Source organism: Diplotaxodon limnothrissa, linkage group LG3 (genome assembly GCF_057381915.1).
Source record: "Diplotaxodon limnothrissa isolate DT_005_m linkage group LG3, D_limnothrissa_male_GT1.1, whole genome shotgun sequence".
Taxonomy (NCBI): domain Eukaryota; kingdom Metazoa; phylum Chordata; class Actinopteri; order Cichliformes; family Cichlidae; genus Diplotaxodon; species Diplotaxodon limnothrissa.
Window position 1 is genome coordinate 68,848,332 of NC_140598.1, and position 26,007 is coordinate 68,874,338.

The window sequence follows — 26,007 nt, forward strand, 5'->3', positions numbered from 1 at the left end:
GTCATTGAACCGCTTTTGATCCAGAGAAGGGGTGTATTAAAAGACCAAAAGCAGCTCCCCATTAATGAGGGCACATTAACGACATTGCTTTTGGCTGTTTTCCAATGTCTTGTGCTGCTAGCTGATGCCACCTACACCACACCAGGGCCTGAGTGACCGGCTGGGGCCACTTACACCACATCAGGGCCTGTGGCTGCTGGCTGAGGCCACTTACACCACACCAGGGCCTGTGGCTGCTGGCTGAGGCCACCTACACCACACCAGGGCCTTAGTTGCTATTGAGGCCAATTACACCACACCAGGGCCTGTGGCACTTGCTCAGGCCACTTACACCACACCAGGGCCTGTGGCTTCTGGCTGAGGCCACCTACACCACACCAGGGCCTGTGGCTGCTGGCTGAGGCCACTTACAACACACCAGGGCCTGTGGCTCTTGCTCAGGCCACTTACACCACACCAGGGCCTGTGGCTCTTGCTCAGGCCACTTACACCACATCAGGGCCTGTGGCTCTGGCTGAGGCCACTTACACCACACCAGGGCCTGTGGCTGCTGGCTGAGGCCACTTACACCACACCAGGGCCTGTGGCTGCTGGCTGAAGCCACTTACACCACACCAGGGCCTTAGTTGCTATTGAGGCCACTTACACCACACCAGGGCCTGTGGCTGCTGGCTGAGGTCACCTACACCACACCAGGGCCTGTGGCTGCTGGCTGAGGCGACTTACACCACACCAGGGCCCTTTTGCTGCTGGCTGAGGCCACTTACACCACACCAGTGCCTGTGGCTTCTGGCTGAGGCGACTTACACCACACCAGGGCCTGTGGCTGCTGGCTGAGGCCACTTACACCACACCAGGGCCTGTGGCTCTTGCTCAGGCCACTCACATCACACCTGGCCCTGCGCTTCTGGCTGAGGCCATCTTCACCAAACCAGGCCCTGTGGCTCTTGCTCAGGCCACTTACACCACACCAGGGCCTTATTTGCTATTGAGGCCACTTACACCACACCAGGGCCTGTGGCTCTGGCTTAGGCCACTTACACCACACCAGGGCCTGTGGCACTTGCTCAGGCCACTTACACCACACCAGGGCCTGTGGCTCTTGCTCAGGCCACTTACACCACACCAGGGCCTGTGGCACTGGCTGAGGCCACTTAGACCACACCAGGGCCTGTGGCTGCTGGCTGAGGCCACTTACAACACACCAGGGCCTGTGGCTGCTGGCTGAGGCCACTTACACCAAACCAGGGCCTGTGGCTCTTGCTCAGGCCACTTACACCACACCAGGGCCTGTGGCTGCTGGCTGAGGCCACCTACACCACACCAGGGCCTGTGGCTGCTGGCTGAGGCCACTTACACCACACCAGGGCCTGTGGCTCTTGCTCAGGCCACTCACATCACACCAGGCCCTGTGCTTCTGGCCGAGGCCATCTTCACCAAACCAGGCCCTGTGCTGCTTGCTGTGGCCATGTACAACACACCAGGCCCTGTGCTGGTTCCTGAGGCCATCTTCAACAATCCAGGGCCTGTGCTGTTGGATAAATGCCAAACTGAGCCTTTGGGTTAGGGTATTATGCAAACATGCAGGTATGGTTATAGGATTGTCTTCGTAACTTCAGGTACTTGCCACCTAATCACTTGAATCCATAAATTGAGACATTGTGCTGGGGCCAGCAGCTTACGGCCATACCACCCTGAGCACGCCCGACCTCGTCTGATCTCGGAAGCTAAGCAGGGCTGGGCTTGGTTAGTACTTGGATGGGAGACTGCCTGGGAATACCTGGTGCTGTAAGCCTTTCATTTTCATGTCATTGAACCGCTTTTGATCCAGAGAAGGGGTGTATTAAAAGACCAAAAGCAGCTGCCCATTAATGAGGGCACATTAACGACACTGCTTTTGGCTCTTTTCCAATGTCTTGTGCTGCTAGCTGATGCCACCTACACCACACCAGGGCCTGAGTGACCGGCTGGGGCCACTTACACCACATCAGGGCCTGTGGCTCTGGCTGAGGCCACTTACACCACACCAGGGCCTGTGGCTGCTGGCTGAGGCCACTTACACCACACCAGGGCCTGTGGCTGCTGGCTGAGGCCACCTACACCACACCAGGGCATTAGTTGCTATTGAGGCCAATTACACCACACCAGGGTCTGTGGCTCTTGCTCAGGCCACTTACACCACACCAGGGCCTGTGGCACTGGCTGAGGCCACTTACACCACACCAGGGCCTGTGGCTGCTGGCTGAGGCCACTTACACCACACCAGGGCCTGTGGCTGCTGGCTGAGGCCACTTACACCACACCAGGGCCTGTGGCTGCTGGCTGAGGCCACCTACACCACACCAGGGCCTGTGGCTGCTGACTGAGGCGACTTACACCACACCAGGGCCCTTTTGCTGCTGGCTGAGGCCACTTACACCACACCAGTGCCTGTGGCTTCTGGCTGAGGCGACTTACACCACACCAGGGCCTGTGGCTGCTGGCTGAGGCCACTTACACCACACCAGGGCCTGTGGCTCTTGCTCAGGCCACTCACATCACACCAGGCCCTGCGCTTCTGGCCGAGGCCATCTTCACCAAACCAGGCCCTGTGCTGCTTGCTGTGGCCATGTACAACACACCAGGCCCTGTGCTGGTTCCTGAGGTCATCTTCAACAATCCAGGGCCTGTGCTGTTGGATAAATGCCAAACTGAGCCTTTGGGTTAGGGTATTATGCAAACATGCAGGTATGGTTATAGGATTGTCTTCGTAACTTCAGGTACTTGCCACCTAATCACTTGAATCCATAAATTGAGACATTGTGCTGGGGCCAGCAGCTTACGGCCATACCACCCTGAGCACACCCGACCTCGTCTGATCTCGGAAGCTAAGCAGGGCTGGGCTTGGTTAGTACTTGGATGGGAGACTGCCTGGGAATACCTGGTGCTGTAAGCCTTTCATTTTCATGTCATTGAACCGCTTTTGATCCAGAGAAGGTGTGTATTAAAAGACCAAAAGCAGCTCCCCATTAATGAGGGCACATTAACGACATTGCTTTTGGCTGTTTTCCAATGTCTTGTGCTGCTAGCTGATGCCACCTACACCACACCAGGGCCTGAGTGACCGGCTGGGGCCACTTACACCACATCAGGGCCTGTGGCTGCTGGCTGACGCCACGTACACCACACCAGGGCCTGTGGCTGCTGGCTGAGGCCACCTACACCACACCAGGGCCTGTGGCTGCTGACTGAGGCGACTTACACCACACCAGGGCCCTTTTGCTGCTGGCTGAGGCCACTTACACCACACCAGTGCCTGTGGCTTCTGGCTGAGGCGACTTACACCACACCAGGGCCTGTGGCTGCTGGCTGAGGCCACTTACACCACACCAGGGCCTGTGGCTCTTGCTCAGGCCACTCACATCACACCAGGCCCTGCGCTTCTGGCCGAGGCCATCTTCACCAAACCAGGCCCTGTGCTGCTTGCTGTGGCCATGTACAACACACCAGGCCCTGTGCTGGTTCCTGAGGCCATCTTCAACAATCCAGGGCCTGTGCTGTTGGATAAATGCCAAACTGAGCCTTTGGGTTAGGGTATTATGCAAACATGCAGGTATGGTTATAGGATTGTCTTCGTAACTTCAGGTACTTGCCACCTAATCACTTGAATCCATAAATTGAGACATTGTGCTGGGTCCAGCAGCTTACGGCCATACCACCCTGAGCACACCCGACCTCGTCTGATCTCGTAAGCTAAGCAGGGCTGGGCTTGGTTAGTACTTGGATGGGAGACTGCCTGGGAATACCTGGTGCTGTAAGCCTTTCATTTTCATGTCATTGAACCGCTTTTGATCCAGAGAAGGTGTGTATTAAAAGACCAAAAGCAGCTCCCCATTAATGAGGGCACATTAACGACATTGCTTTTGGCTGTTTTCCAATGTTTTGTGCTGCTAGCTGATGCCACCTACACCACACCAGGGCCTGAGTGACCGGCTGGGGCCACTTACACCACATCAGGGCCTGTGGCTCTGGCTGAGGCCACTTACACCACACCAGGGCCTGTGGCTGCTGGCTGAGGCCAGTTACACCACACCAGAGCCTGTGGCTGCTGGCTGAAGCCACTTACACCACACCAGGGCCTTAGTTGCTATTGAGGCCACTTACACCACACCAGGGCCTTATTTGCTATTGAGGCCACTTACACCACACCAGGGCCTGTGGCTCTGGCTTAGGTCACTTACACCACACCAGGGCCTGTGGCACTTGCTCAGGCCACTTACACCACACCAGGGCCTGTGGCTGCTGGCTGAGGCCACTTACACCACACCAGGGCCTGTGGCTCTTGCTCAGGCCACTCACATCACACCAGGCCCTGCGCTTCTGGCCGAGGCCATCTTCACCAAACCAGGCCCTGTGCTGCTTGCTGTGGCCATGTACAACACACCAGGCCCTGTGCTGGTTCCTGAGGCCATCTTCAACAATCCAGGGCCTGTGCTGTTGGATAAATGCCAAACTGAGCCTTTGGGTTAGGGTATTATGCAAACATGCAGGTATGGTTATAGGATTGTCTTCGTAACTTCAGGTACTTGCCACCTAATCACTTGAATCCATAAATTGAGACATTGTGCTGGGGCCAGCAGCTTACGGCAATACCACCCTGAGCACGCCCGACCTCGTCTGATCTCGGAAGCTAAGCAGGGCTGGGCTTGGTTAGTACTTGGATGGGAGACTGCCTGGGAATACCTGGTGCTGTAAGCCTTTCCTTTTCATGTCATTGAACCGCTTTTGATCCAGAGAAGGGGTGTATTAAAAGACCAAAAGCATCTGCCCATTAATGAGGGCACATTAACAACACTGCTTTTGGCTCTTTTCCAATGTCTTGTGCTGCTAGCTGATGCCACCTACACCACACCAGGGCCTGAGTGACCGGCTGGGGCCACTTACACCACATCAGGGCCTGTGGCTCTGGCTGAGGCCACTTACACCACACCAGGGCCTGTGGCTGCTGGCTGAGGCCAGTTACACCACACCAGAGCCTGTGGCTGCTGGCTGAAGCCACTTACACCACACCAGGGCCTTAGTTGCTATTGAGGCCACTTACACCACACCAGGGCCTGTGGCTGCTGGCTGAGGCCACCTACACCACACCAGGGCCTGTGGCTGCTGGCTGAGGCGACTTACACCACACCAGGGCCCTTTTGCTGCTGGCTGAGGCCACTTACACCACACCAGTGCCTGTGGCTTCTGGCTGAGGCGACTTACACCACACCAGGGCCTGTGGCACTTGCTCAGGCCACTTACACCACACCAGGGCCTGTGGCTCTTGCTCAGGCCACTTACACCACACCAGGGCCTGTGGCACTGGCTGAGGCCACTTAGACCACACCAGGGCCTGTGGCTGCTGGCTGAGGCCACTTACAACACACCAGGGCCTGTGGCTGCTGGCTGAGGCCACTTACACCAAACCAGGGCCTGTGGCTCTTGCTCAGGCCACTTACACCACACCAGGGCCTGTGGCTGCTGGCTGAGGCCACTTACAACACACCAGGGCCTGTGGCTGCTGGCTGAGGCCACTTACACCAAACCAGGGCCTGTGGCTCTTGCTCAGGCCACTTACACCACACCAGGGCCTGTGGCTGCTGGCTGAGGCCACCTACACCACACCAGGGCCTGTGGCTGCTGGCTGAGGCCACCTACACCACACCAGGGCCTGTGGCTGCTGGCTGAGGCGACTTACACCACACCAGGGCCCTTTTGCTGCTGGCTGAGGCCACTTACACCACACCAGTGCCTGTGGCTTCTGGCTGAGGCGACTTACACCACACCAGGGCCTGTGGCACTTGCTCAGGCCACTTACACCACACCAGGGCCTGTGGCTCTTGCTCAGGCCACTTACACCACACCAGGGCCTGTGGCACTGGCTGAGGCCACTTAGACCACACCAGGGCCTGTGGCTGCTGGCTGAGGCCACTTACAACACACCAGGGCCTGTGGCTGCTGGCTGAGGCCACTTACACCAAACCAGGGCCTGTGGCTCTTGCTCAGGCCACTTACACCACACCAGGGCCTGTGGCTGCTGGCTGAGGCCACTTACAACACACCAGGGCCTGTGGCTGCTGGCTGAGGCCACTTACACCAAACCAGGGCCTGTGGCTCTTGCTCAGGCCACTTACACCACACCAGGGCCTGTGGCTGCTGGCTGAGGCCACCTACACCACACCAGGGCCTGTGGCTGCTGGCTGAGGCCACTTACACCACACCAGGGCCTGTGGCTCTTGCTCAGGCCACTCACATCACACCAGGCCCTGTGCTTCTGGCCGAGGCCATCTTCACCAAACCAGGCCCTGTGCTGCTTGCTGTGGCCATGTACAACACACCAGGCCCTGTGCTGGTTCCTGAGGCCATCTTCAACAATCCAGGGCCTGTGCTGTTGGATAAATGCCAAACTGAGCCTTTGGGTTAGGGTATTATGCAAACATGCAGGTATGGTTATAGGATTGTCTTCGTAACTTCAGGTACTTGCCACCTAATCACTTGAATCCATAAATTGAGACATTGTGCTGGGGCCAGCAGCTTACGGCCATACCACCCTGAGCACGCCCGACCTCGTCTGATCTCGGAAGCTAAGCAGGGCTGGGCTTGGTTAGTACTTGGATGGGAGACTGCCTGGGAATACCTGGTGCTGTAAGCCTTTCATTTTCATGTCATTGAACCGCTTTTGATCCAGAGAAGGGGTGTATTAAAAGACCAAAAGCAGCTGCCCATTAATGAGGGCACATTAACGACACTGCTTTTGGCTCTTTTCCAATGTCTTGTGCTGCTAGCTGATGCCACCTACACCACACCAGGGCCTGAGTGACCGGCTGGGGCCACTTACACCACATCAGGTCCTGTGGCTCTGGCTGAGGCCACTTACACCACACCAGGGCCTGTGGCTGCTGGCTGAGGCCACTTACACCACACCAGGGCCTGTGGCTGCTGGCTGAGGCCACCTACACCACACCAGGGCATTAGTTGCTATTGAGGCCAATTACACCACACCAGGGTCTGTGGCTCTTGCTCAGGCCACTTACACCACACCAGGGCCTGTGGCACTGGCTGAGGCCACTTACACCACACCAGGGCCTGTGGCTGCTGGCTGAGGCCACTTACACCACACCAGGGCCTGTGGCTGCTGGCTGAGGCCACGTACACCACACCAGGGCCTGTGGCTGCTGGCTGAGGCCACCTACACCACACCAGGGCCTGTGGCTGCTGACTGAGGCGACTTACACCACACCAGGGCCCTTTTGCTGCTGGCTGAGGCCACTTACACCACACCAGTGCCTGTGGCTTCTGGCTGAGGCGACTTACACCACACCAGGGCCTGTGGCTGCTGGCTGAGGCCACTTACACCACACCAGGGCCTGTGGCTCTTGCTCAGGCCACTCACATCACACCAGGCCCTGCGCTTCTGGCCGAGGCCATCTTCACCAAACCAGGCCCTGTGCTGCTTGCTGTGGCCATGTACAACACACCAGGCCCTGTGCTGGTTCCTGAGGCCATCTTCAACAATCCAGGGCCTGTGCTGTTGGATAAATGCCAAACTGAGCCTTTGGGTTAGGGTATTATGCAAACATGCAGGTATGGTTATAGGATTGTCTTCGTAACTTCAGGTACTTGCCACCTAATCACTTGAATCCATAAATTGAGACATTGTGCTGGGGCCAGCAGCTTACGGCCATACCACCCTGAGCACGCCCGACCTCGTCTGATCTCGGAAGCTAAGCAGGGCTGGGCTTGGTTAGTACTTGGATGGGAGACTGCCTGGGAATACCTGGTGCTGTAAGCCTTTCCTTTTCATGTCATTGAACCGCTTTTGATCCAGAGAAGGGGTGTATTAAAAGACCAAAAGCATCTGCCCATTAATGAGGGCACATTAACAACACTGCTTTTGGCTCTTTTCCAATGTCTTGTGCTGCTAGCTGATGCCACCTATACCACACCAGGGCCTGAGTGACCGGCTGGGGCCACTTACACCACATCAGGGCCTGTGGCTCTGGCTGAGGCCACTTACACCACACCAGGGCCTGTGGCTGCTGGCTGAGGCCAGTTACACCACACCAGAGCCTGTGGCTGCTGGCTGAAGCCACTTACACCACACCAGGGCCTTAGTTGCTATTGAGGCCACTTACACCACACCAGGGCCTTATTTGCTATTGAGGCCACTTACACCACACCAGGGCCTGTGGCTCTGGCTTAGGTCACTTACACCACACCAGGGCCTGTGGCACTTGCTCAGGCCACTTACACCACACCAGGGCCTGTGGCTGCTGGCTGAGGCCACTTACACCACACCAGGGCCTGTGGCTCTTGCTCAGGCCACTCACATCACACCAGGCCCTGCGCTTCTGGCCGAGGCCATCTTCACCAAACCAGGCCCTGTGCTGCTTGCTGTGGCCATGTACAACACACCAGGCCCTGTGCTGGTTCCTGAGGCCATCTTCAACAATCCAGGGCCTGTGCTGTTGGATAAATGCCAAACTGAGCCTTTGGGTTAGGGTATTATGCAAACATGCAGGTATGGTTATAGGATTGTCTTCGTAACTTCAGGTACTTGCCACCTAATCACTTGAATCCATAAATTGAGACATTGTGCTGGGGCCAGCAGCTTACGGCAATACCACCCTGAGCACGCCCGACCTCGTCTGATCTCGGAAGCTAAGCAGGGCTGGGCTTGGTTAGTACTTGGATGGGAGACTGCCTGGGAATACCTGGTGCTGTAAGCCTTTCCTTTTCATGTCATTGAACCGCTTTTGATCCAGAGAAGGGGTGTATTAAAAGACCAAAAGCATCTGCCCATTAATGAGGGCACATTAACAACACTGCTTTTGGCTCTTTTCCAATGTCTTGTGCTGCTAGCTGATGCCACCTACACCACACCAGGGCCTGAGTGACCGGCTGGGGCCACTTACACCACATCAGGGCCTGTGGCTCTGGCTGAGGCCACTTACACCACACCAGGGCCTGTGGCTGCTGGCTGAGGCCAGTTACACCACACCAGAGCCTGTGGCTGCTGGCTGAAGCCACTTACACCACACCAGGGCCTTAGTTGCTATTGAGGCCACTTACACCACACCAGGGCCTGTGGCTGCTGGCTGAGGCCACCTACACCACACCAGGGCCTGTGGCTGCTGGCTGAGGCGACTTACACCACACCAGGGCCCTTTTGCTGCTGGCTGAGGCCACTTACACCACACCAGTGCCTGTGGCTTCTGGCTGAGGCGACTTACACCACACCAGGGCCTGTGGCACTTGCTCAGGCCACTTACACCACACCAGGGCCTGTGGCTCTTGCTCAGGCCACTTACACCACACCAGGGCCTGTGGCACTGGCTGAGGCCACTTAGACCACACCAGGGCCTGTGGCTGCTGGCTGAGGCCACTTACAACACACCAGGGCCTGTGGCTGCTGGCTGAGGCCACTTACACCAAACCAGGGCCTGTGGCTCTTGCTCAGGCCACTTACACCACACCAGGGCCTGTGGCTGCTGGCTGAGGCCACTTACAACACACCAGGGCCTGTGGCTGCTGGCTGAGGCCACTTACACCAAACCAGGGCCTGTGGCTCTTGCTCAGGCCACTTACACCACACCAGGGCCTGTGGCTGCTGGCTGAGGCCACCTACACCACACCAGGGCCTGTGGCTGCTGGCTGAGGCCACTTACACCACACCAGGGCCTGTGGCTGCTGGCTGAGGCCACTTACACCACACCAGGGCCTGTGGCTGCTGGCTGAGGCCACCTACACCACACCAGGGCCTTAGTTGCTATTGAGGCCAATTACACCACACCAGGGTCTGTGGCTCTTGCTCAGGCCACTTACACCACACCAGGGCCTGTGGCACTGGCTGAGGCCACTTACACCACACCAGGGCCTGTGGCTGCTGGCTGAGGCCACCTACACCACACCAGGGCCTGTGGCTGCTGGCTGAGGCCACTTACAACACACCAGGGCCTGTGGCTCTTGCTCAGGCCACTCATATCACACCAGGCCCTGTGCTTCTGGCTGAGGCCACTTACACCACACCAGGGCCTGTGGCTGCTGGCTGAGGCCAGTTACACCACACCAGAGCTTGTGGCTGCTGGCTGAAGCCACTTACACCACACCAGGGCCTTAGTTGCTATTGAGGCCAATTACACCACACCAGGGTCTGTGGCTCTTGCTCAGGCCACTTACACCACACCAGGGCCTGTGGCACTGGCTGAGGCGACTTACACCACACCAGGGCCTGTGGCTGCTGGCTGAGGCCACTTACACCACACCAGGGCCTGTGGCTGCTGGCTGAGGCCACCTACACCCCACCAGGGCCTGTGGCTGCTGGCTGAGGCGACTTACACCACACCAGGGCCCTTTTGCTGCTGGCTGAGGCCACTTACACCACACCAGTGCCTGTGGCTTCTGGCTGAGGCGACTTACACCACACCAGGGCCTGTGGCTGCTGGCTGAGGCCACTTACACCACACCAGGGCCTGTGGCTCTTGCTCAGGCCACTTACACCACACCAGGGCCTGTGGCACTGGCTGAGGCGACTTACACCACACCAGGGCCTGTGGCTGCTGGCTGAGGCCACTTACACCACACCAGGGCCTGTGGCTGCTGGCTGAGGCCACTTACACCACACCAGGGCCTGTGGCTGCTGGCTGAGGCCACTTACACCACACCAGGGCCTGTGGCTCTTGCTCAGGCCACTCACATCACACCAGGCCCTGCGCTTCTGGCCGAGGCCATCTTCACCAAACCAGGCCCTGTGGCTCTTGCTCAGGCCACTTACACCACACCAGGGCCTTATTTGCTATTGAGGCCACTTACACCACACCAGGGCCTGTGGCTCTGGCTTAGGTCACTTACACCACACCAGGGCCTGTGGCACTTGCTCAGGCCACTTACACCACACCAGGGCCTGTGGCTGCTGGCTGAGGCCACTTACACCACACCAGGGCCTGTGGCTCTTGCTCAGGCCACTTACACCACACCAGGGCCTGTGGCACTGGCTGAGGCCACTTAGACCACACCAGGGCCTGTGGCTGCTGGCTGAGGCCACTTACAACACACCAGGGCCTGTGGCTGCTGGCTGAGGCCACTTACACCAAACCAGGGCCTGTGGCTGCTTGCTGAGGCCATCTTCACCATACCAGGCCCTGTGCTGCTTGCTGTGGCCATGTAAAACACACCAGGTCCTGTGCTGGTTCTTGAGGCCATCTTCAACAATCCAGGGCCTGTGGCTCTTGCTCAGGCCACTCACATCACACCAGGCCCTGCGCTTCTGGCCGAGGCCATCTTCACCAAACCTGGCCCTCTGCTGCTATCTGTGGCCATGTACAACACACCAGGCCCTGTGCTGGTTCCTGAGGCCACTTACACCACACCAGTGCCTGTGGCTTCTGGCTGAGGCGACTTACACCACACCAGGGCCTGTGGCTGCTGGCTGAGGCCACTTACACCACACCAGGGTCTGTGGCTCTTGCTCAGGCCACTCACATCACACCAGGCCCTGCGCTTCTGGCCGAGGCCATCTTCACCAAACCTGGCCCTCTGCTGCTAGCTGTGGCCATGTACAACACACCAGGCCCTGTGCTGGTTCCTGAGGCCATCTTCAACAATCCAGGGCCTGTGCTGTTGGATAAATGCCAAACTAAGCCTTTGGGTTAGGGTATTATGCAAACATGCAGGTATGGTTATAGGATAGTCTTCGTAACTTCAGGTACTTGCCACCTAATCACTTGAATCCATAAATTGAGACATTGTGCTGGGGCCAGCAGCTTACGGCCATACCACCCTGAGCACGCCCGACCTCGTCTGATCTCGGAAGCTAAGCAGGGCTGGGCTTGGTTAGTACTTGGATGGGAGACTGCCTGGGAATACCTGGTGCTGTAAGCCTTTCATTTTCATGTCATTGAACCGCTTTTGATCCAGAGAAGGGGTGTATTAAAAGACCAAAAGCATCTGCCCATTAATGAGGGCACATTAACGACATTGCTTTTGGCTCTTTTCCAATGTCTTGTGCTGCTAGCTGATGCAACCTACACCACACAAGGGCCTGAGTGACCGGCTGGGGCCACTTACACCACATCAGGGCCTGTGGCTCTGGCTGAGGCCACTTACACCACACCAGGGCCTGTGGCTGCTGGCTGAGGCCACTTACACCACACCAGGGCCTGTGGCTGCTGGCTGAGGCCACCTACACCACACCAGGGCATTAGTTGCTATTGAGGCCAATTACACCACACCAGGGTCTGTGGCTCTTGCTCAGGCCACTTACACCACACCAGGGCCTGTGGCACTGGCTGAGGCCACTTACACCACACCAGGGCCTGTGGCTGCTGGCTGAGGCCACTTACACCACACCAGGGCCTGTGGCTGCTGGCTGAGGCCACTTACACCACACCAGGGCCTGTGGCTGCTGGCTGAGGCCACCTACACCACACCAGGGCCTGTGGCTGCTGACTGAGGCGACTTACACCACACCAGGGCCCTTTTGCTGCTGGCTGAGGCCACTTACACCACACCAGTGCCTGTGGCTTCTGGCTGAGGCGACTTACACCACACCAGGGCCTGTGGCTGCTGGCTGAGGCCACTTACACCACACCAGGGCCTGTGGCTCTTGCTCAGGCCACTCACATCACACCAGGCCCTGCGCTTCTGGCCGAGGCCATCTTCACCAAACCAGGCCCTGTGCTGCTTGCTGTGGCCATCTTCAACAATCCAGGGCCTGTGCTGTTGGATAAATGCCAAACTAAGCCTTTGGGTTAGGGTATTATGCAAACATGCAGGTATGGTTATAGGATTGTCTTCGTAACTTCAGGTACTTGCCACCTAATCACTTGAATCCATAAATTGAGACATTGTGCTGGGGCCAGCAGCTTACGGCCATACCACTCTGAGCACGCCCGACCTCGTCTGATCTCGGAAGCTAAGCAGGGCTGGGCTTGGTTAGTACTTGGATGGGAGACTGCCTGGGAATACCTTGTGCTGTAAGTCTTTCATTTTCATGTCATTGAACCGCTTTTGATCCAGAGAAGGGGTGTATTAAAAGACCAAAAGCAGCTGCCCATTAATGAGGGCACATTAACGACACTGCTTTTGGCTCTTTTCCAATGTCTTGTGCTGCTAGCTGAGGCCACTTACACCACACCAGGGCCTGTGGCTCTGGCTGAGGCCACTTACACCACACCAGGGCCTGTGGCTGCTGGCTGAGGCCAGTTACACCACACCAGAGCCTGTGGCTGCTGGCTGAAGCCACTTACACCACACCAGGGCCTTAGTTGCTATTGAGGCCACTTACACCACACCAGGGCCTGTGGCTGCTGGCTGAGGCCACCTACACCACACCAGGGCCTGTGGCTGCTGGCTGAGGCGACTTACACCACACCAGGGCCCTTTTGCTGCTGGCTGAGGCCACTTACACCACACCAGTGCCTGTGGCTTCTGGCTGAGGCGACTTACACCACACCAGGGCCTGTGGCTGCTGGCTGAGGCCACTTACACCACACCAGGGCCTGTGGTTCTTGCTCAGGCCACTCACATCACACCAGGCCCTGCGCTTCTGGCTGAGGCCATCTTCACCAAACCAGGCCCTGTGGCTCTTGCTCAGGCCACTTACACCACACCAGGGCCTTATTTGCTATTGAGGCCACTTACACCACACCAGGGCCTGTGGCTCTGGCTTAGGCCACTTACACCACACCAGGGCCTGTGGCACTTGCTCAGGCCACTTACACCACACCAGGGCCTGTGGCTCTTGCTCAGGCCACTTACACCACACCAGGGCCTGTGGCACTGGCTGAGGCCACTTAGACCACACCAGGGCCTGTGGCTGCTGGCTGAGGCCACCTACACCACACCAGGGCATTAGTTGCTATTGAGGCCAATTACACCACACCAGGGTCTGTGGCTCTTGCTCAGGCCACTTACACCACACCAGGGCCTGTGGCACTGGCTGAGGCCACTTACACCACACCAGGGCCTGTGGCTGCTGGCTGAGGCCACTTACACCACACCAGGGCCTGTGGCTGCTGGCTGAGGCCACTTACACCACACCAGGGCCTGTGGCTGCTGGCTGAGGCCACCTACACCACACCAGGGCCTGTGGCTGCTGACTGAGGCGACTTACACCACACCAGGGCCCTTTTGCTGCTGGCTGAGGCCACTTACACCACACCAGTGCCTGTGGCTTCTGGCTGAGGCGACTTACACCACACCAGGCCCTGCGCTTCTGGCCGAGGCCATCTTCACCAAACCTGGCCCTCTGCTGCTAGCTGTGGCCATGTACAACACACCAGGCCCTGTGCTGGTTCCTGAGGCCACTTACACCACACCAGTGCCTGTGGCTTCTGGCTGAGGCGACTTACACCACACCAGGGCCTGTGGCTGCTGGCTGAGGCCACTTACACCACACCAGGGCCTGTGGCTCTTGCTCAGGCCACTCACATCACACCAGGCCCTGCGCTTCTGGCCGAGGCCATCTTCACCAAACCAGGCCCTGTGGCTCTTGCTCAGGCCACTTACACCACACCAGGGCCTTATTTGCTATTGAGGCCACTTACACCACACCAGGGCCTGTGGCTCTGGCTTAGGTCACTTACACCACACCAGGGCCTGTGGCACTTGCTCAGGCCACTTACACCACACCAGGGCCTGTGGCTGCTGGCTGAGGCCACTTACACCACACCAGGGCCTATGGCTCTTGCTCAGGCCACTTACACCACACCAGGGCCTGTGGCACTGGCTGAGGCCACTTAGACCACACCAGGGCCTGTGGCTGCTGGCTGAGGCCACTTACAACACACCAGGGCCTGTGGCTGCTGGCTGAGGCCACTTACACCAAACCAGGGCCTGTGGCTGCTTGCTGAGGCCATCTTCACCATACCAGGCCCTGTGCTGCTTGCTGTGGCCATGTAAAACACACCAGGTCCTGTGCTGGTTCTTGAGGCCATCTTCAACAATCCAGGGCCTGTGCTGTTGGATAAATGCCAAACTGAGCCTTTGGGTTAGGGTATTATGCAAACATGCAGGTATGGTTATAGGATTGTCTTCGTAACTTCAGGTACTTGCCACCTAATCACTTGAATCCATAAATTGAGACATTGTGCTGGGGCCAGCAGCTTACGGCCATACCACCCTGAGCACCCCCGACCTCGTCTGATCTCCTAAGCTAAGCAGGGCTGGGCTTGGTTAGTACTTGGATGGGAGACTGCCTGGGAATACCTGGTGCTGTAAGCCTTTCATTTTCATGTCATTGAACCGCTTTTGATCCAGAGAAGGGGTGTATTAAAAGACCAAAAGCAGCTCCCCATTAATGAGGGCACATTAACGACATTGCTTTTGGCTGTTTTCCAATGTCTTGTGCTGCTAGCTGATGCCACCTACACCACACCAGGGCCTGAGTGACCGGCTGGGGCCACATACACCACATCAGGGCCTGTGGCTGCTGGCTGAGGCCACTTACACCACACCAGGGCCTGTGGCTGCTGGCTGAGGCCACCTACACCACACCAGGGCCTTAGTTGCTATTGAGGCCAATTACACCACACCAGGGTCTGTGGCTCTTGCTCAGGCCACTTACACCACACCAGGGCCTGTGGCACTGGCTGAGGCCACTTACACCACACCAGGGCCTGTGGCTCTGGCTGAGGCCACCTACACCACACCAGGGCCTTAGTTGCTATTGAGGCCAATTACACCACACCAGGGTCTGTGGCTCTTGCTCAGGCCACTTACACCACACCAGGGCCTGAGTGACCGGCTGGGGCCACTTACACCACATCAGGGCCTGTGGCTCTGGCTGAGGCCACCTACACCACACCAGGGCCTTAGTTGCTATTGAGGCCAATTACACCACACCAGGGTCTGTGGCTCTTGCTCAGGCCACTTACACCACACCAGGGCCTGTGGCACTGGCTGAGGCCACTTACACCACACCAGGGCCTGTGGCTGCTGGCTGAGGCCACTTACACCACACAAGGGCCTGTGGCTGCTGGCTGAGGCCACCTACACCACACCAGGGCCTGTGGCTGCTGGCTGAGGCCACTTACAACACACCAGGGCCTGTGGCTCTTGCTCAGGCCACTCATATCACACCAGGCCCTGTGCTTCTGGCCGAGGCCATCTTCACCAAACCAGGCCCTGTGCTGCTTGCTGTGGCCATGTACAACACACCAGGCCCTGTGCTGGTTCCTGAGGCCATCTTCAACAATCCAGGGCCTGTGCTGTTGGATAAATGCCAAACTAAGCCTTTGGGTTAGGGTATTATGCAAACATGCAGGTATGGTTATAGGATTGTCTTTGTAACTTCAGGTACTTGCCACCTAATCACTTGAATCCATAAATTGAGACATTGTGCTGGGGCCAGCAGCTTACGGCCATACCACTCTGAGCACGCCCGACCTCGTCTGATCTCGGAAGCTAAGCAGGGCTGGGCTTGGTTAGTACTTGGATGGGAGACTGCCTGGGAATACCTGGTGCTGTAAGTCTTTCATTTTCATGTCATTGAACCGCTTTTGATCCAGAGAAGGGGTGTATTAAAAGACCAAAAGCAGCTGCCCATTAATGAGGGCACATTAACGACACTGCTTTTGGCTCTTTTCCAATGTCTTGTGCTGCTAGCTGATGCCACCTACACCACACCAGGGCCTGAGTGACCGGCTGGGGCCACTTACACCACATCAGGGCCTGTGGCTCTGGCTGAGGCCACTTACACCACACCAGGGCCTGTGGCTGCTGGCTGAGGCCACCTACACCACACCAGGGCCTTAGTTGCTATTGAGGCCAATTACACCACACCAGGGTCTGTGGCTCTTGCTCAGGCCACTTACACCACACCAGGGCCTGTGGCACTGGCTGAGGCCACTTACACCACACCAGGGCCTGTGGCTGCTGGCTGAGGCCACTTACACCACACAAGGGCCTGTGGCTGCTGGCTGAGGCCACCTACACCACACCAGGGCCTGTGGCTGCTGGCTGAGGCCACTTACAACACACCAGGGCCTGTGGCTCTTGCTCAGGCCACTCATATCACACCAGGCCCTGTGCTTCTGGCCGAGGCCATCTTCACCAAACCAGGCCCTGTGCTGCTTGCTGTGGCCATGTACAACACACCAGGCCCTGTGCTGGTTCCTGAGGCCATCTTCAACAATCCAGGGCCTGTGCTGTTGGATAAATGCCAAACTGAGCCTTTGGGTTAGGGTATTATGCAAACATGCAGGTATGGTTATAGGATTGTCTTCGTAACTTCAGGTACTTGCCACCTCATCACTTGAATCCATAAATTGAGACATTGTGCTGGGGCCAGCAGCTTACGGCCATACCACCCTGAGCACGCCCGACCTCGTCTGATCTCGGAAGCTAAGCAGGGCTGGGCTTGGTTAGTACTTGGATGGGAGACTGCCTGGGAATACCTGGTGCTTTAAGCCTTTCATTTTCATGTCATTGAACCGCTTTTGATCCAGAGAAGGGGTGTATTAAAAGACCAAAAGCATCTGCCCATTAATGAGGGCACATTAACGACATTGCTTTTGGCTCTTTTCCAATGTCTTGTGCTGCTAGCTGATGCAACCTACACCACACAAGGGCCTGAGTGACCGGCTGGGGCCACTTACACCACATCAGGGCCTGTGGCTCTGGCTGAGGCCACTTACACCACACCAGGGCCTGTGGCTGCTGGCTGAGGCCACTTACACCACACCAGGGCCTGTGGCTGCTGGCTGAGGCCACCTACACCACACCAGGGCATTAGTTGCTATTGAGGCCAATTACACCACACCAGGGTCTGTGGCTCTTGCTCAGGCCACTTACACCACACCAGGGCCTGTGGCACTGGCTGAGGCCACTTACACCACACCAGGGCCTGTGGCTGCTGGCTGAGGCCACTTACAACACACCAGGGCCTGTGGCTCTTGCTCAGGCCACTCATATCACACCAGGCCCTGTGCTTCTGGCCGAGGCCATCTTCACCAAACCAGGCCCTGTGCTGCTTGCTGTGGCCATGTACAACACACCAGGCCCTGTGCTGGTTCCTGAGGCCATCTTCAACAATCCAGGGCCTGTGCTGTTGGATAAATGCCAAACTAAGCCTTTGGGTTAGGGTATTATGCAAACATGCAGGTATGGTTATAGGATTGTCTTTGTAACTTCAGGTACTTGCCACCTAATCACTTGAATCCATAAATTGAGACATTGTGCTGGGGCCAGCAGCTTACGGCCATACCACTCTGAGCACGCCCGACCTCGTCTGATCTCGGAAGCAGGGCTGGGCTTGGTTAGTACTTGGATGGGAGACTGCCTGGGAATACCTGGTGCTGTAAGTCTTTCATTTTCATGTCATTGAACCGCTTTTGATCCAGAGAAGGGGTGTATTAAAAGACCAAAAGCAGCTGCCCATTAATGAGGGCACATTAACGACACTGCTTTTGGCTCTTTTCCAATGTCTTGTGCTGCTAGCTGATGCCACCTACACCACACCAGGGCCTGAGTGACCGGCTGGGGCCACTTACACCACATCAGGGCCTGTGGCTCTGGCTGAGGCCACTTACACCACACCAGGGCCTGTGGCTGCTGGCTGAGGCCACCTACACCACACCAGGGCCTTAGTTGCTATTGAGGCCAATTACACCACACCAGGGTCTGTGGCTCTTGCTCAGGCCACTTACACCACACCAGGGCCTGTGGCACTGGCTGAGGCCACTTACACCACACCAGGGCCTGTGGCTGCTGGCTGAGGCCACTTACACCACACAAGGGCCTGTGGCTGCTGGCTGAGGCCACCTACACCACACCAGGGCCTGTGGCTGCTGGCTGAGGCCACTTACAACACACCAGGGCCTGTGGCTCTTGCTCAGGCCACTCATATCACACCAGGCCCTGTGCTTCTGGCCGAGGCCATCTTCACCAAACCAGGCCCTGTGCTGCTTGCTGTGGCCATGTACAACACACCAGGCCCTGTGCTGGTTCCTGAGGCCATCTTCAACAATCCAGGGCCTGTGCTGTTGGATAAATGCCAAACTGAGCCTTTGGGTTAGGGTATTATGCAAACATGCAGGTATGGTTATAGGATTGTCTTCGTAACTTCAGGTACTTGCCACCTCATCACTTGAATCCATAAATTGAGACATTGTGCTGGGGCCAGCAGCTTACGGCCATACCACCCTGAGCACGCCCGACCTCGTCTGATCTCGGAAGCTAAGCAGGGCTGGGCTTGGTTAGTACTTGGATGGGAGACTGCCTGGGAATACCTGGTGCTTTAAGCCTTTCATTTTCATGTCATTGAACCGCTTTTGATCCAGAGAAGGGGTGTATTAAAAGACCAAAAGCATCTGCCCATTAATGAGGGCACATTAACGACATTGCTTTTGGCTCTTTTCCAATGTCTTGTGCTGCTAGCTGATGCAACCTACACCACACAAGGGCCTGAGTGACCGGCTGGGGCCACTTACACCACATCAGGGCCTGTGGCTCTGGCTGAGGCCACTTACACCACACCAGGGCCTGTGGCTGCTGGCTGAGGCCACTTACACCACACCAGGGCCTGTGGCTGCTGGCTGAGGCCACCTACACCACACCAGGGCATTAGTTGCTATTGAGGCCAATTACACCACACCAGGGTCTGTGGCTCTTGCTCAGGCCACTTACACCACACCAGGGCCTGTGGCACTGGCTGAGGCCACTTACACCACACCAGGGCCTGTGGCTGCTGGCTGAGGCCACTTACACCACACCAGGGCCTTAGTTGCTATTGAGGCCACTTACACCACACCAGGGCCTGTGGCTCTTGCTCAGGCCACTCACATCACACCAGGCCCTGCGCTTCTGGCCGAGGCCATCTTCACCAAACCTGGCCCTCTGCTGCTAGCTGTGGCCATGTACAACACACCAGGCCCTGTGCTGGTTCCTGAGGCCACTTACACCACACCAGTGCCTGTGGCTTCTGGCTGATGCAACCTACACCACACAAGGGCCTGAGTGACCGGCTGGGGCAACTTACACCACATCAGGGCCTGTGGCTCTGGCTGAGGCCACTTACACCACACCAGGGCCTGTGGCTGCTGGCTGAGGCCACTTACACCACACCAGGGCCTGTGGCTGCTGGCTGAGGCCACCTACACCACACCAGGGCATTAGTTGCTATTGAGGCCAATTACACCACACCAGGGTCTGTGGCTCTTGCTCAGGCCACTTACACCACACCAGGGCCTGTGGCACTGGCTGAGGCCACTTACACCACACCAGGGCCTGTGGCTGCTGGCTGAGGCCACCTACACCCCACCAGGGCCTGTGGCTGCTGGCTGAGGCGACTTACACCACACCAGGGCCCTTTTGCTGCTGGCTGAGGCCACTTACACCACACCAGTGCCTGTGGCTTCTGGCTGAGGCGACTTACACCACACCAGGCCCTGCGCTTCTGGCCGAGGCCATCTTCACCAAACCTGGCCCTCTGCTGCTAGCTGTGGCCATGTACAACACACCAGGCCCTGTGCTGGTTCCTGAGGCCACTTACACCACACCAGTGCCTGTGGCTTCTGGCTGAGGCGACTTACACCACACCAGGGCCTGTGGCTGCTGGCTGAGGCCACTTACACCACACCAGGGCCTGTGGCTCTTGCTCAGGCCACTCACATCACACCAGGCCCTGCGCTTCTGGCCGAGGCCATCTTCACCAAACAAGGCCCTGTGGCTCTTGCTCAGGCCACTTACACCACACCAGGGCCTTATTTGCTATTGAGGCCACTTACACCACACCAGGGCCTGTGGCTCTGGCTTAGGCCACTTACACCACACCAGGGCCTGTGGCTGCTGGCTGAGGCCACTTACACCACACCAGGGCCTGTGGCTCTTGCTCAGGCCACTTACACCACACCAGGGCCTGTGGCACTGGCTGAGGCCACTTAGACCACACCAGGGCCTGTGGCTGCTGGCTGAGGCCACTTACAACACACCAGGGCCTGTGGCTGCTGGCTGAGGCCACTTACACCAAACCAGGGCCTGTGGCTGCTTGCTGAGGCCATCTTCACCATACCAGGCCCTGTGCTGCTTGCTGTGGCCATGTAAAACACACCAGGTCCTGTGCTGGTTCTTGAGGCCATCTTCAACAATCCAGGGCCTGTGCTGTTGGATAAATGCCAAACTGAGCCTTTGGGTTAGGGTATTATGCAAACATGCAGGTATGGTTATAGGATTGTCTTCGTAACTTCAGGTACTTGCCACCTAATCACTTGAATCCATAAATTGAGACATTGTGCTGGGGCCAGCAGCTTATGGCCATACCACCCTGAGCACCCCCGACCTCGTCTGATCTCGTAAGCTAAGCAGGGCTGGGCTTGGTTAGTACTTGGATGGGAGACTGCCTGGGAATACCTGGTGCTGTAAGCCTTTCATTTTCATGTCATTGAACCGCTTTTGATCCAGAGAAGGGGTGTATTAAAAGACCAAAAGCAGCTGCCCATTAATGAGGGCACATTAACGACACTGCTTTTGGCTCTTTTCCAATGTCTTGTGCTGCTAGCTGATGCCACCTACACCACACCAGGGCCTGAGTGACCAGCTGGGGCCACTTACACCACATCAGGGCCTGTGGCTCTGGCTGAGGCCACTTACACCACACCAGGGCCTGTGGCTGCTGGCTGAGGCCAGTTACACCACACCAGAGCCTGTGGCTGCTGGCTGAAGCCACTTACACCACACCAGGGCCTTAGTTGCTATTGAGGCCACTTACACCACACCAGGGCCTGTGGCTGCTGGCTGAGGCCACCTACACCACACCAGGGCCTGTGGCTGCTGGCTGAGGCGACTTACACCACACCAGGGCCCTTTTGCTGCTGGCTGAGGCCACTTACACCACACCAGTGCCTGTGGCTTCTGGCTGAGGCGACTTACACCACACCAGGGCCTGTGGCTGCTGGCTGAGGCCACTTACACCACACCAGGGCCTGTGGCTCTTGCTCAGGCCACTCACATCACACCAGGCCCTGCGCTTCTGGCTGAGGCCATCTTCACCAAACCAGGCCCTGTGGCTCTTGCTCAGGCCACTTACACCACACCAGGGCCTTATTTGCTATTGAGGCCACTTACACCACACCAGGGCCTGTGGCTCTGGCTTAGGCCACTTACACCACACCAGGGCCTGTGGCACTTGCTCAGGCCACTTACACCACACCAGGGCCTGTGGCTCTTGCTCAGGCCACTTACACCACACCAGGGCCTGTGGCACTGGCTGAGGCCACTTAGACCACACCAGGGCCTGTGGCTGCTGGCTGAGGCCACCTACACCACACCAGGGCATTAGTTGCTATTGAGGCCAATTACACCACACCAGGGTCTGTGGCTCTTGCTCAGGCCACTTACACCACACCAGGGCCTGTGGCACTGGCTGAGGCCACTTACACCACACCAGGGCCTGTGGCTGCTGGCTGAGGCCACTTACACCACACCAGGGCCTGTGGCTGCTGGCTGAGGCCACTTACACCACACCAGGGCCTGTGGCTGCTGGCTGAGGCCACCTACACCACACCAGGGCCTGTGGCTGCTGACTGAGGCGACTTACACCACACCAGGGCCCTTTTGCTGCTGGCTGAGGCCACTTACACCACACCAGTGCCTGTGGCTTCTGGCTGAGGCGACTTACACCACACCAGGCCCTGCGCTTCTGGCCGAGGCCATCTTCACCAAACCTGGCCCTCTGCTGCTAGCTGTGGCCATGTACAACACACCAGGCCCTGTGCTGGTTCCTGAGGCCACTTACACCACACCAGTGCCTGTGGCTTCTGGCTGAGGCGACTTACACCACACCAGGGCCTGTGGCTGCTGGCTGAGGCCACTTACACCACACCAGGGCCTGTGGCTCTTGCTCAGGCCACTCACATCACACCAGGCCCTGCGCTTCTGGCCGAGGCCATCTTCACCAAACCAGGCCCTGTGGCTCTTGCTCAGGCCACTTACACCACACCAGGGCCTTATTTGCTATTGAGGCCACTTACACCACACCAGGGCCTGTGGCTCTGGCTTAGGTCACTTACACCACACCAGGGCCTGTGGCACTTGCTCAGGCCACTTACACCACACCAGGGCCTGTGGCTGCTGGCTGAGGCCACTTACACCACACCAGGGCCTATGGCTCTTGCTCAGGCCACTTACACCACACCAGGGCCTGTGGCACTGGCTGAGGCCACTTAGACCACACCAGGGCCTGTGGCTGCTGGCTGAGGCCACTTACAACACACCAGGGCCTGTGGCTGCTGGCTGAGGCCACTTACACCAAACCAGGGCCTGTGGCTGCTTGCTGAGGCCATCTTCACCATACCAGGCCCTGTGCTGCTTGCTGTGGCCATGTAAAACACACCAGGTCCTGTGCTGGTTCTTGAGGCCATCTTCAACAATCCAGGGCCTGTGCTGTTGGATAAATGCCAAACTGAGCCTTTGGGTTAGGGTATTATGCAAACATGCAGGTATGGTTATAGGATTGTCTTCGTAACTTCAGGTACTTGCCACCTAATCACTTGAATCCATAAATTGAGACATTGTGCTGGGGCCAGCAGCTTACGGCCATACCACCCTGAGCACCCCCGACCTCGTCTGATCTCCTAAGCTAAGCAGGGCTGGGCTTGGTTAGTACTTGGATGGGAGACTGCCTGGGAATACCTGGTGCTGTAAGCCTTTCATTTTCATGTCATTGAACCGCTTTTGATCCAGAGAAGGGGTGTATTAAAAGACCAAAAGCAGCTCCCCATTAATGAGGGCACATTAACGACATTGCTTTTGGCTGTTTTCCAATGTCTTGTGCTGCTAGCTGATGCCACCTACACCACACCAGGGCCTGAGTGACCGGCTGGGGCCACATACACCACATCAGGGCCTGTGGCTGCTGGCTGAGGCCACTTACACCACACCAGGGCCTGTGGCTGCTGGCTGAGGCCACCTACACCACACCAGGGCCTTAGTTGCTATTGAGGCCAATTACACCACACCAGGGTCTGTGGCTCTTGCTCAGGCCACTTACACCACACCAGGGCCTGTGGCACTGGCTGAGGCCACTTACACCACACCAGGGCCTGTGGCTCTGGCTGAGGCCACCTACACCACACCAGGGCCTTAGTTGCTATTGAGGCCAATTACACCACACCAGGGTCTGTGGCTCTTGCTCAGGCCACTTACACCACACCAGGGCCTGAGTGACCGGCTGGGGCCACTTACACCACATCAGGGCCTGTGGCTCTGGCTGAGGCCACCTACACCACACCAGGGCCTTAGTTGCTATTGAGGCCAATTACACCACACCAGGGTCTGTGGCTCTTGCTCAGGCCACTTACACCACACCAGGGCCTGTGGCACTGGCTGAGGCCACTTACACCACACCAGGGCCTGTGGCTGCTGGCTGAGGCCACTTACACCACACAAGGGCCTGTGGCTGCTGGCTGAGGCCACCTACACCACACCAGGGCCTGTGGCTGCTGGCTGAGGCCACTTACAACACACCAGGGCCTGTGGCTCTTGCTCAGGCCACTCATATCACACCAGGCCCTGTGCTTCTGGCCGAGGCCATCTTCACCAAACCAGGCCCTGTGCTGCTTGCTGTGGCCATGTACAACACACCAGGCCCTGTGCTGGTTCCTGAGGCCATCTTCAACAATCCAGGGCCTGTGCTGTTGGATAAATGCCAAACTAAGCCTTTGGGTTAGGGTATTATGCAAACATGCAGGTATGGTTATAGGATTGTCTTTGTAACTTCAGGTACTTGCCACCTAATCACTTGAATCCATAAATTGAGACATTGTGCTGGGGCCAGCAGCTTACGGCCATACCACTCTGAGCACGCCCGACCTCGTCTGATCTCGGAAGCTAAGCAGGGCTGGGCTTGGTTAGTACTTGGATGGGAGACTGCCTGGGAATACCTGGTGCTGTAAGTCTTTCATTTTCATGTCATTGAACCGCTTTTGATCCAGAGAAGGGGTGTATTAAAAGACCAAAAGCAGCTGCCCATTAATGAGGGCACATTAACGACACTGCTTTTGGCTCTTTTCCAATGTCTTGTGCTGCTAGCTGATGCCACCTACACCACACCAGGGCCTGAGTGACCGGCTGGGGCCACTTACACCACATCAGGGCCTGTGGCTCTGGCTGAGGCCACTTACACCACACCAGGGCCTGTGGCTGCTGGCTGAGGCCACCTACACCACACCAGGGCCTTAGTTGCTATTGAGGCCAATTACACCACACCAGGGTCTGTGGCTCTTGCTCAGGCCACTTACACCACACCAGGGCCTGTGGCACTGGCTGAGGCCACTTACACCACACCAGGGCCTGTGGCTGCTGGCTGAGGCCACTTACACCACACAAGGGCCTGTGGCTGCTGGCTGAGGCCACCTACACCACACCAGGGCCTGTGGCTGCTGGCTGAGGCCACTTACAACACACCAGGGCCTGTGGCTCTTGCTCAGGCCACTCATATCACACCAGGCCCTGTGCTTCTGGCCGAGGCCATCTTCACCAAACCAGGCCCTGTGCTGCTTGCTGTGGCCATGTACAACACACCAGGCCCTGTGCTGGTTCCTGAGGCCATCTTCAACAATCCAGGGCCTGTGCTGTTGGATAAATGCCAAACTGAGCCTTTGGGTTAGGGTATTATGCAAACATGCAGGTATGGTTATAGGATTGTCTTCGTAACTTCAGGTACTTGCCACCTCATCACTTGAATCCATAAATTGAGACATTGTGCTGGGGCCAGCAGCTTACGGCCATACCACCCTGAGCACGCCCGACCTCGTCTGATCTCGGAAGCTAAGCAGGGCTGGGCTTGGTTAGTACTTGGATGGGAGACTGCCTGGGAATACCTGGTGCTTTAAGCCTTTCATTTTCATGTCATTGAACCGCTTTTGATCCAGAGAAGGGGTGTATTAAAAGACCAAAAGCATCTGCCCATTAATGAGGGCACATTAACGACATTGCTTTTGGCTCTTTTCCAATGTCTTGTGCTGCTAGCTGATGCAACCTACACCACACAAG

The 26,007-nt window shown here is 57.3% G+C and overlaps 10 non-coding genes and 8 pseudogenes across 10 annotated transcripts; all 18 read left to right on the forward strand.

The window, feature by feature from the left end:
* The first annotated feature begins 1,676 nt into the window (after positions 1-1,676).
* LOC146637438 (5S ribosomal RNA) lies at positions 1,677-1,795 on the forward strand. The gene has a single exon (XR_014905943.1). It is a non-coding gene; the product is annotated as a 5S ribosomal RNA (ribosomal RNA).
* A 1,021-nt stretch (positions 1,796-2,816) lies between these two features.
* LOC146637439 (5S ribosomal RNA) lies at positions 2,817-2,935 on the forward strand. Its single transcript, XR_014905804.1, has one exon. It is a non-coding gene; the product is annotated as a 5S ribosomal RNA (ribosomal RNA).
* Positions 2,936-3,681: 746 nt separating this feature from the next.
* Positions 3,682-3,800, forward strand: LOC146637440 (5S ribosomal RNA). The gene has a single exon (XR_014905612.1). It is a non-coding gene; the product is annotated as a 5S ribosomal RNA (ribosomal RNA).
* Positions 3,801-4,618: 818 nt separating this feature from the next.
* On the forward strand, positions 4,619-4,737 carry LOC146637441 (5S ribosomal RNA). Its single transcript, XR_014905580.1, has one exon. It is a non-coding gene; the product is annotated as a 5S ribosomal RNA (ribosomal RNA).
* Positions 4,738-6,551: 1,814 nt separating this feature from the next.
* LOC146637442 (5S ribosomal RNA) lies at positions 6,552-6,670 on the forward strand. The gene has a single exon (XR_014905944.1). It is a non-coding gene; the product is annotated as a 5S ribosomal RNA (ribosomal RNA).
* Positions 6,671-7,691: 1,021 nt separating this feature from the next.
* Positions 7,692-7,810, forward strand: LOC146637443 (5S ribosomal RNA). Its single transcript, XR_014905945.1, has one exon. It is a non-coding gene; the product is annotated as a 5S ribosomal RNA (ribosomal RNA).
* An 818-nt stretch (positions 7,811-8,628) lies between these two features.
* On the forward strand, positions 8,629-8,747 carry LOC146637444 (5S ribosomal RNA). Its single transcript, XR_014905581.1, has one exon. It is a non-coding gene; the product is annotated as a 5S ribosomal RNA (ribosomal RNA).
* Positions 8,748-11,779: 3,032 nt separating this feature from the next.
* On the forward strand, positions 11,780-11,898 carry LOC146637445 (5S ribosomal RNA). Its single transcript, XR_014905946.1, has one exon. It is a non-coding gene; the product is annotated as a 5S ribosomal RNA (ribosomal RNA).
* Positions 11,899-12,880: 982 nt separating this feature from the next.
* On the forward strand, positions 12,881-12,999 carry LOC146637446 (5S ribosomal RNA; annotated as a pseudogene).
* A 2,122-nt stretch (positions 13,000-15,121) lies between these two features.
* Positions 15,122-15,240, forward strand: LOC146637447 (5S ribosomal RNA; annotated as a pseudogene).
* Positions 15,241-16,371: 1,131 nt separating this feature from the next.
* LOC146637448 (5S ribosomal RNA) lies at positions 16,372-16,490 on the forward strand. The gene has a single exon (XR_014905633.1). It is a non-coding gene; the product is annotated as a 5S ribosomal RNA (ribosomal RNA).
* Positions 16,491-17,310: 820 nt separating this feature from the next.
* Positions 17,311-17,429, forward strand: LOC146637449 (5S ribosomal RNA; annotated as a pseudogene).
* Positions 17,430-18,209: 780 nt separating this feature from the next.
* LOC146637450 (5S ribosomal RNA) lies at positions 18,210-18,323 on the forward strand (annotated as a pseudogene).
* An 820-nt stretch (positions 18,324-19,143) lies between these two features.
* On the forward strand, positions 19,144-19,262 carry LOC146637451 (5S ribosomal RNA; annotated as a pseudogene).
* Positions 19,263-21,262: 2,000 nt separating this feature from the next.
* On the forward strand, positions 21,263-21,381 carry LOC146637452 (5S ribosomal RNA; annotated as a pseudogene).
* Positions 21,382-23,542: 2,161 nt separating this feature from the next.
* On the forward strand, positions 23,543-23,661 carry LOC146637453 (5S ribosomal RNA; annotated as a pseudogene).
* A 1,131-nt stretch (positions 23,662-24,792) lies between these two features.
* On the forward strand, positions 24,793-24,911 carry LOC146637454 (5S ribosomal RNA). Its single transcript, XR_014905634.1, has one exon. It is a non-coding gene; the product is annotated as a 5S ribosomal RNA (ribosomal RNA).
* Positions 24,912-25,731: 820 nt separating this feature from the next.
* LOC146637455 (5S ribosomal RNA) lies at positions 25,732-25,850 on the forward strand (annotated as a pseudogene).
* Positions 25,851-26,007: the final 157 nt, after the last annotated feature.